Source organism: Triticum dicoccoides, chromosome 7B (assembly GCF_002162155.2).
Source record: "Triticum dicoccoides isolate Atlit2015 ecotype Zavitan chromosome 7B, WEW_v2.0, whole genome shotgun sequence".
In the NCBI taxonomy this organism is placed as follows: Eukaryota; Viridiplantae; Streptophyta; class Magnoliopsida; order Poales; family Poaceae; genus Triticum; species Triticum dicoccoides.
In genome coordinates, this window is record NC_041393.1 from 42,428,804 (window position 1) to 42,438,812 (window position 10,009).

Here is a 10,009-nt window from a genome sequence, read left to right on the forward strand (position 1 = left end):
AGGCGGCACGCGTCTCCGGGTTGTGGCCCCCCTCACGGACGGCAATGAAACGGTAGTAGACGTTCTGCGGTAACGATGCAGCGTGAATATTATTAAATACTTGGAGCGCGATAAAATCATGAGTTTTTTACACAACGTGGGCACATGTGCTATAGGATTGATGGTAATTTTTCATAATTTTTTGTGATGGAGAAGTATCTGAACACTTCCCTCTACGCGGATTGCTCTTCGCACGTCTACGACTGTGGCCGGCGGCCTCCGGGGGCTAGCATACCGTCAAATCTTGCGTAGGCGGCCTCTCACAAATCTAGAAGTGTTGAGGCGGTTGCAAACGCCCAGCACGCGTCTCCGGGGTGTGCCCCCCCCCCTCACGGACGCCGCCGCCGCCGGCACCTGGAGGGGGGAAACGGACGCGCCGGGTCTACACGGAGTGGATGTAGCTGTGGGTTTGGCCCGGATGCTGCTCCAAAGTGTTCCTCTGGGCCGACCTAACACAACCGGGTGGAGAGGTCCACTGGTCAAAGCCCGTCTGTGCAAAGTCAAAGGGCTAGATCCCGTGGTCAAACACTACAGGGTTAGCCGGGACGGTGGCCCTGGGGGGTAGCAATGCCACCGGAGCGTCGTACCGGGCCCTCATACATGCGGGGTGGTGTTGTGGCATGTCCGAAGAGGCGGCACGCGTCTCCGGGTTGTGGCCCCCCCTCACGGACGGCAATGAAACGGTAGTAGACGTCCTGCGGTAACGATGCAGCGTGAATATTATTAAATACTTGGAGCGCGATAACATCATGAGTTTTTTACACAACGTGGGCACATGTGCTATAGGATTGATGGTAATTTTTCATAATTTTTTGTGATGGAGAAGTATCTGAACACTTCCCTCTACGCGGATTGCTCTTCGCACGTCTACGACTGTGGCCGGCGGCCTCCGGGGGCTAGCATACCGTCAAATCTTGCGTAGGTGGCCTCTCACAAATCTAGAAGTGTTGAGGCGGTTGCAAACGCCCAGCACGCGTCTCCGGGGTGTGCCCCCCCCCCTCACGGACGCCGCCGCCGCCGGCACCTGGAGGGGGGAAACGGACGCGTCGGGTCTACACGGAGTGGATGTAGCTGTGGGTTTGGCCCGGATGTTGCTCCAAAGTGTTCCTCTGGGCCGACCTAACACAACCGGGTGGAGAGGTCCACTGGTCAAAGCCCGTCCGTGCAAAGTCCAAGAGCTAGATCCCGTGGTCAAACGCTACAGGGTTAGCCGGGACGGGGGCCCTGGGGGTAGCAATGCCACCGGAGCGTCGTACTGGGCCCTCATACATGCGGGGTGGTGTTGTGGCATGTCCGAAGAGGCGGCACGCGTCTCCGGCTTGTGGCCCCCCTCACGGACGGCAATGAAACGGTAGTAGACGTTCTGCGGTAATGATGCAGCGTGAATATTATTAAATACTTGGAGCCCGATAAAATCATGAGTTTTTTACACAACGTGGGCACATGTGCTATAGGACTGATGGTAATTTTTCATAATTTTTTGTGATGGAGAAGTATCTGAACACTTCCCTCTACGCGGATTGCTCTTCGCACGTCTACGACTGTGGCCGGCGGCCTCCGGGGGCTAGCATACCGTCAAATCTTGCGTAGGCGGCCTCTCACAAATCTGGAAGTGTTGAGGCGGTTGCAAACGCCCAGCACGCGTCTACGGGGTGTGCCCCCCCCTCACGGACGCCGCCGCCGCCGGCACCTGGAGGGGGGAAACGGACGCGTCGGGTCTACACGGAGTGGATGTAGCTGTGGGTTTGGCCCGGATGTTGCTCCAAAGTGTTCCTCTGGGCCGACCTAACACAACCGGGTGGAGAGGTCCACTGGTCAAAGCCCGTCCGTGCAAAGTCAAAGGGCTAGATCCCGTGGTCAAACGCTACAGGGTTAGCCGGGACGGGGGCCTTGTGGGGTAGCAACGCCACCGGAGCGTCATACCGGGCCCTCATACATGCGGGGTGGTGTTGTGGCGTGTCCGAAGAGGCGGCACGCGTCTCCGGGTTGTGGCCCCCCTCACGGACGGCAATGAAACGGTAGTAGACGTTCTGCGGTAACGATGCAGCGTGAATATTATTAAATACTTGGAGCGCGATAAAATCATGAGTTTTTTACACAACGTGGGCACATGTGCTATAGGACTGATGGTAATTTTTCATAATTTTTTGTGATGGAGAAGTATCTGAACACTTCCCTCTACGCGGATTGCTCTTCGCACGTCTACGACTGTGGCCGGCGGCCTCCGGGGGCTAGCATACCGTCAAATCTTGCGTAGGCGGCCTCTCACAAATCTAGAAGTGTTGAGGCGGTTGCAAACGCCCAGCACGCGTCTCCGGGGTGTGCCCCCCCCACCTCACGGACGCCGCCGCCGCCGGCACCTGGAGGGGGGAAACGGACGCGTCGGGTCTACACGGAGTGGATGTAGCTATGGTTTTGGCCCGGATGTTGCTCCAAAGTGTTCCTCTGGGCCGACCCAACACAACCGGGTGGAGAGGTCCACTGGTCAAAGCCCGTCCGTGCAAAGTCAAAGGGCTAGATCCCGTGGTCAAACGCTACAGGGTTAGCCGGGACGGGGGCCCTGGGGGGGTAGCAATGCCACCGGAGCATCGTACCGGGCCCTTATACATGCGGGGTGGTGTTGTGGCATGTCCGAAGAGGCGGCACGCGTCTCCGGGTTGTGGCCCCCCCTCACGGACGGCAATGAAACGGTAGTAGACGTTCTGCGGTAACGATGCAGCGTGAATATTATTAAATACTTGGAGCGCGATAAAATCATGAGTTTTTTACACAACGTGGGCACATGTGCTATAGGACTGATGGTAATTTTTCATAATTTTTTGTGATGGAGAAGTATCTGAACACTTCCCTCTACGCGGATTGCTCTTCGCACGTCTACGACTGTGGCCGGCGGCCTCCGGGGGCTAGCATACCGTGAAATCTTGCGTAGGCGGCCTCTCACAAATTTGGAAGTGTTGAGGCGGTTGCAAACGCCCAGCACGCGTCTCCGGGGCGTGCCCCCCCCCCTCACGGACGCCGCCGCCGCCGGCACCTGGAGGGGGGAAACGGACGCGTCGGGTCTACACGGAGTGGATGTAGCTGTGGGTTTGGCCCGGATGTTGCTCCAAAGTGTTCCTCTGGGCCGACCTAACACAACCGGGTGGAGAGGTCCACTGGTCAAAGCCCGTCCGTGCAAAGTCAAAGGGCTAGATCCCGTGGTCAAACGCTACAGGGTTAGCCGGGACGGGGGCCGTGGGGGGGTAGCAATGCCACCGGAGCGTCGTACCGGGCCCTCATACATGCGGGGTGGTGTTGTGGCATGTCCGAAGAGGCGGCACGCATCTCCGGGTTGTGGCCCCCCCTCACGGACGGCAATGAAACGGTAGTAGACGTTCTGCGGTAACGATGCAGCGTGAATATTATTAAATACTTGGAGCGCGATAAAATCATGAGTTTTTTACACAACGTGGGCACATGTGCTATAGGACTGATGGTAATTTTTCATAATTTTTTGTGATGGAGAAGTATCTGAACACTTCCCTCTACGCGGATTGCTCTTCGCATGTCTACGACTGTGGCCGGCGGCCTCCGGGGGCTAGCATACCGTCAAATCTTGCGTAGGCGGCCTCTCACAAATCTAGAAGTGTTGAGGCGGTTGCAAACGCCCAGCACGCGTCTCCGGGGTGTGCCCCCCCCCCTCACGAACGCCGCCGCCGCCGGCACCTGGAGGGGGGAAACGGACGCGTCGGGTCTACACGGAGTGGATGTAGCTGTGGGTTTGGCCCGGATGTTTCTCCAAAGTGTTCCTCTGGGCCGACCTAACACAACCGGGTGGAGAGGTCCACTGGTCAAAGCCCGTCCGTGCAAAGTCAAAGGGCTAGATCCCGTGGTCAAACGCTACAGGGTTAGCCGGGACGGGGGCCCTGTGGGGTAGCAATGCCATCGAAGCATCGTACCGGGCCCTCATACATGCGGGGTGGTGTTGTGGCGTGTCCGAAGAGGCGGCACGCGTCTCCGGGTTGTGGCCCCCTCACGGACGGCAATGAAACGGTAGTAGACGTTCTGCGGTAACGATGCAGCGTGAATATTATTAAATACTTGGAGCGCGATAAAATCATGAGTTTTTTACAAAACATGGGAACATGTGCTATAGGACTGATGGTAATTTTTCATAATTTTTTGTGACGGAGAAGTATCTGAACACTTCCCTCTACGCGGATTGCTCTTCGCACGTCTACGACTGTGGTCGGCGGCCTCCGGGGGCTAGCATACCGTCAAATCTTGCGTAGGCGGCCTCTCACAAATCTAGAAGTGTTGAGGCGGTTGCAAACGCCCAGCACGCGTCTCCGGGGTGTGCCCCCCCCGCTCACGGACGCCGCCGCCGCCGGCACCTGGAGGGGGGAAACGGACGCGTCGGGTCTACACGGAGTGGATGTAGCTGTGGTTTTGGCCCGGATGTTGCTCCAAAGTGTTCCTCTGGGCCGACCTAACACAACCGGGTGGAGAGGTCCACTTGTCAAAGCCCATCCGTGCAAAGTCAAAGGGCTAGATCCCGTGGTCAAACGCTACAGGCTTAGCTGGGACGGGGGCCCTGGGGGGGTAGCAATGCCACCGGAGCGTCGTACCGGGCCCTCATACATGCGGGGTGGTGTTGTGGCATGTCCGAAGAGGCGGCACGCGTCTCCGGGTTGTGGCCCCCCCTCACGGACGGCAATGAAACGGTAGTAGACGTTCTGCGGTAACGATGCAGCGTGAATATTATTAAATACTTGGAGCGCGATAAAATAATGAGTTTTTTACACAACGTGGGCACATGTGCTATAGGACTGATGGTAATTTTTCATAATTTTTTTGTGATGGAGAAGTATCTGAACACTTCCCTCTACGCGGATTGCTCTTCGCACGTCTACGACTGTGGCCGGCGGCCTCCGGGGGCTAGCATACCGTCAAATCTTGCGTAGGCGGCCTCTCACAAATCTAGAAGTGTTGAGGCGGTTGCAAACGCCCAGCACGCGTCTCCAGGGTGTGCCCCCCCCCTCACGGACGCCGCCGCCGCCGGCACCTGGAGGGGGGAAACGGACGCGTCGGGTCTACACAGAGTGGATGTAGCTGTGGGTTTGGCCCGGATGTTGCTCCAAAGTGTTCCTCTGGGCCGACCTAACACAACCGGGTGGAGAGGTCCACTGGTCAAAGCCCGTCCGTGCAAAGTCCAAGGGCTAGATCCCGTGGTCAAACGCTACAGGGTTAGCCGGGACGGGGGCCCTGGGGGGGGGGGGTAGCAATGCCACCGGAGCGTCGTACCAGGCCCTCATACATGTGGGGTGGTGTTGTGGCATGTCCGAAGAGGCGGCACGCGTCTCCGGGTTGTGGCGCCCCCTCACGGACGGTAATGAAACGGTAGTAGACGTTCTGCGGTAACGATGCAGCGTGAATATTATTAAATACTTGGAGCGCGATAAAATCATGGGTTTTTTACACAACATGGGCACATGTGCTATAGGACTGATGGTAATTTTTCATAATTTTTTGTGATGGAGAAGTATCTGAACACTTCCCTCTACGCGGATTGCTCTTCGCACGTCTACGACTGTGGCCGGCGGCCTCCGGGGGCTAGCATACCGTCAAATCTTGCGTAGGCGGCCTCTCACAAATCTAGAAGTGTTGAGGCGGTTGCAAACGCCCAGCACGCGTCTCCGGGGTGTGCCCCCCCCCCTCACGGACGCCGCCGCCGCCGGCACCTGGAGGGGGGAAACGGACGCGTCGGGTCTACACGGAGTGGATGTAGCTGTGGGTTTGGCCCGGATGTTGCTCCAAAGTTTTCCTCTGGGCCGACCTAACACAACCGGGTGGAGAGGTCCACTGGTCAAAGCCCGTCCGTGCAAAGTCAAAGGGCTAGATCCCGTGGTCAAACGCTACAGGGTTAGCCGGGACGGGGGCCCTGTGGGGTAGCAATGCCACCGGAGCGTCGTACCGGGCCCTCATACATGCGGGGTGGTGTTGTGGCGTGTCCGAAGAGGCGGCACGCGTCTCCGGGTTGTGGCCCCCCTCACGGACGGCAATGAAACGGTAGTGGACGTTCTGCGGTAACGATGCAGCATGAATATTATTAAATACTTGGAGCGCGATAAAATCATGAGTTTTTTACACAACGTGGGCACATGTGCTATAGGATTGATGGTAATTTTTCATAATTTTTTGTGATGGAGAAGTATCTGAACACTTCCCTCTACGCGGATTGCTCTTCGCACGTCTACGACTGTGGCTGGCGGCCTCCGGGGGCTAGCATACCGTCAAATCTTGCGTAGGCGGCCTCTCACAAATCTGGAAGTGTTGAGGCGGTTGCAAACGCCCAGCACACGTCTCCGGGGTGTGCCCCCCCCCCCTCACGGCCGCCGCCGCCGCCGGCACCTGGAGGGGGGAAACGGACGCGTCGGGTCTACACGGAGTGGATGTAGCTGTGGGTTTGGCCCAGATGTTGCTCCAAAGTGTTCCTCTGGGCCGACCTAACACAACCGGGTGGAGAGGTCCACTGGTCAAAGCCTGTCCATGCAAAGTCAAAGGGCTAGATCCCATGGTCAAACGCTACAGGGTTAGCCGGGACGGGGGCCCTGGGGGGGTAGCAATGCCACCGGAGCGTCGTACCGGGCCCTCATACATGCGGGGTGGTGTTGTGGCATGTCCGAAGAGGCGGCACGTGTCTCCGGGTTGTGGCCCCCCCCTCACGAACGGCAATGAAACGGTAGTAGACGTTCTGCGGTAACGATGCAGCGTGAATATTATTAAATACTTGGAGCGCGATAAAATCATGAGTTTTTTACAAAACGTGGGAACATGTGCTATAGGACTGATGGTAATTTTTCATAATTTTTTGTGATGGAGAAGTATCTGAACACTTCCCTCTACGCGGATTGCTCTTCGCACGTCTACGACTGTGGCCGGCGGCCTACGGGGGCTAGCATACCGTCAAATCTTGCGTAGGCGGCCTCTCACAAATCTAGAAGTGTTGAGGCGGTTGCAAACGCCCAGCACGCGTCTCCGGGGTGTGCCCCCCCCCTCACGGACGCCGCCGCCGCCGGCACCTGGAGGGGGGAAACGGACGCGTCGGGTCTACACGGAGTGGATGTAGCTGTGGGTTTGGCCCGGATGTTGCTCCAAAGTGTTCCTCTGGGCCGACCTAACACAACCGGGTGGAGAGGTCCACTGGTCAAAGCCCGTCCGTGCAAAGTCAAAAGGCTAGATCCCGTGGTCAAACGCTACAGGGTTAGCCGGGACGGGGGCCGTGGGGGGGTAGCAATGCCACCGGAGCGTCGTACCGGGCCCTCATACATGCGGGGTGGTGTTGTGGCATGTCCGAAGAGGCGGCACGCATCTCCGGGTTGTGGCCCCCCCTCACGGACGGCAATGAAACGGTAGTAGACGTTCTGCGGTAACGATGCAGCGTGAATATTATTAAATACTTGGAGCGCGATAAAATCATGAGTTTTTTACACAACGTGGGCACATGTGCTATAGGACTGATGGTAATTTTTCATAATTTTTTGTGATGGAGAAGTATCTGAACACTTCCCTCTACGCGGATTGCTCTTCGCATGTCTACGACTGTGGCCGGCGGCCTCCGGGGACTAGCATACCGTCAAATCTTGCGTAGGCGGCCTCTCACAAATCTAGAAGTGTTGAGGCGGTTGCAAACGCCCAGCACGCGTCTCCGGGGTGTGCCCCCCCCCCTCACGAACGCCGCCACCGCCGGCACCTGGAGGGGGGAAACGGACGCGTCGGGTCTACACGGAGTGGATGTAGCTGTGGGTTTGGCCCGGATGTTTCTCCAAAGTGTTCCTCTGGGCCGACCTAACACAACCGGGTGGAGAGGTCCACTGGTCAAAGCCCGTCCGTGCAAAGTCAAAGGGCTAGATCCCGTGGTCAAACGCTACAGGGTTAGCCGGGACGGGGGCCCTGTGGGGTAGCAATGCCATCGAAGCGTCGTACCGGGCCCTCATACATGCGGGGTGGTGTTGTGGCGTGTCCGAAGAGGCGGCACGCGTCTCCGGGTTGTGGCCCCCTCACGGACGGCAATGAAACGGTAGTAGACGTTCTGCGGTAACGATGCAGCGTGAATATTATTAAATACTTGGAGCGCGATAAAATCATGAGTTTTTTACAAAACATGGGAACATGTGCTATAGGACTGATGGTAATTTTTCATAATTTTTTGTGACGGAGAAGTATCTGAACACTTCCCTCTACGCGGATTGCTCTTCGCACGTCTACGACTATGGTCGGCGGCCTCCGGGGGCTAGCATACCGTCAAATCTTGCGTAGGCGGCCTCTCACAAATCTAGAAGTGTTGAGGCGGTTGCAAACGCCCAGCACGCGTCTCCGGGGTGTGCCCCCCCCGCTCACGGACGCCGCCGCCGCCGGCACCTGGAGGGGGGAAACGGACGCGTCGGGTCTACACGGAGTGGATGTAGCTGTGGTTTTGGCCCGGATGTTGCTCCAAAGTGTTCCTCTGGGCCGATCTAACACAACCGGGTGGAGAGGTCCACTTGTCAAAGCCCGTCCGTGCAAAGTCAAAGGGCTAGATCCCGTGGTCAAACGCTACAGGGTTAGCTGGGACGGGGGCCCTGGTGGGGTAGCAATGCCACCGGAGCGTCGTACCGGGCCCTCATACATGCGGGGTGGTGTTGTGGCATGTCCGAAGAGGCGGCACGCGTCTCCGGGTTGTGGCCCCCCCTCACGGACGGCAATGAAACGGTAGTAGACGTTCTGCGGTAACGATGCAGCGTGAATATTATTAAATACTTGGAGCGCGATAAAATCATGAGTTTTTTACAAAACGTGGGAACATGTGCTATAGGACTGATGGTAATTTTTCATAATTTTTTGTGATGGAGAAGTATCTGAACACTTCCCTCTACGCGGATTGCTCTTCGCACGTCTACGACTGTGGCCGGCGGCCTCCGGGGGCTAGCATACCGTCAAATCTTGTGTAGGCGGCCCCTCACAAATCTAGAAGTGTTGAGGCGGTTGCAAACGCCCAGCACGCGTCTCCGGGGTGTGCCCCCCCCTCACGGACGCCGCCGCCGCCGGCACCTGGAGGGGGGAAACGGACGCGTCGGGTCTACACGGAGTGGATGTAGCTGTGGGTTTGGCCCGGATGTTGCTCCAAAGTGTTCCTCTGGGCCGACCTAACACAACCGGGTGGAGAGGTCCACTGGTCAAAGCCCGTCCGTGCAAAGTCAAAGGGCTAGATCCCGTGGTCAAACGCTACAGGGGTTAGCCGGGACGGGGGCCCTGGGGGGGGTAGCAATGCCACCGGAGCGTCGTACCGGGCCCTCATACATGCGGGGTGGTGTTGTGGCATGTCCGAAGAGGCGGCACGCGTCTCCGGGTTGTGGCCCCCCCTCACGGACGGCAATGAAACGGTAGTAGACGTTTTGCGGTAACGATGCAGCGTGAATATTATTAAATACTTGGAGCGCGATAAAATCATGAGTTTTTTACACAACGTGGGCACATGTGCTATAGGACTGATGGTAATTTTTCATAATTTTTTGTGATGGAGAAGTATCTGAACACTTCCCTCTACGCGGATTGCTCTTCGCACGTCTACGACTGTGGCCGGCGGCCTCCGGGGGCTAGCATACCGTCAAATCTTGCGTAGGCGGCCTCTCACAAATCTATAAGTGTTGAGGCGGTTGCAAACGCCCAGCACGCGTCTCCGGGGTGTGCCCCCCCCCCTCACGGACGCCGCCGCCGCAGGCACCTGGAGGGGGGAAACGGACGCGTCGGGTATACACGGAGTGGATGTAGCTGTGGGTTTGGCCCGGATGTTTCTCCAAAGTGTTCCTCTGGGCCGACCTAACACAACCGGGTGGAGAGGTCCACTGGTCAAAGCCCGTCCGTGCAAAGTCAAAGGGCTAGATCCCGTGGTCAAACGCTACAGGGTTAGCCGGGACGGGGGCCCTGTGGGGTAGCAATGCCACCGAAGCGTCGT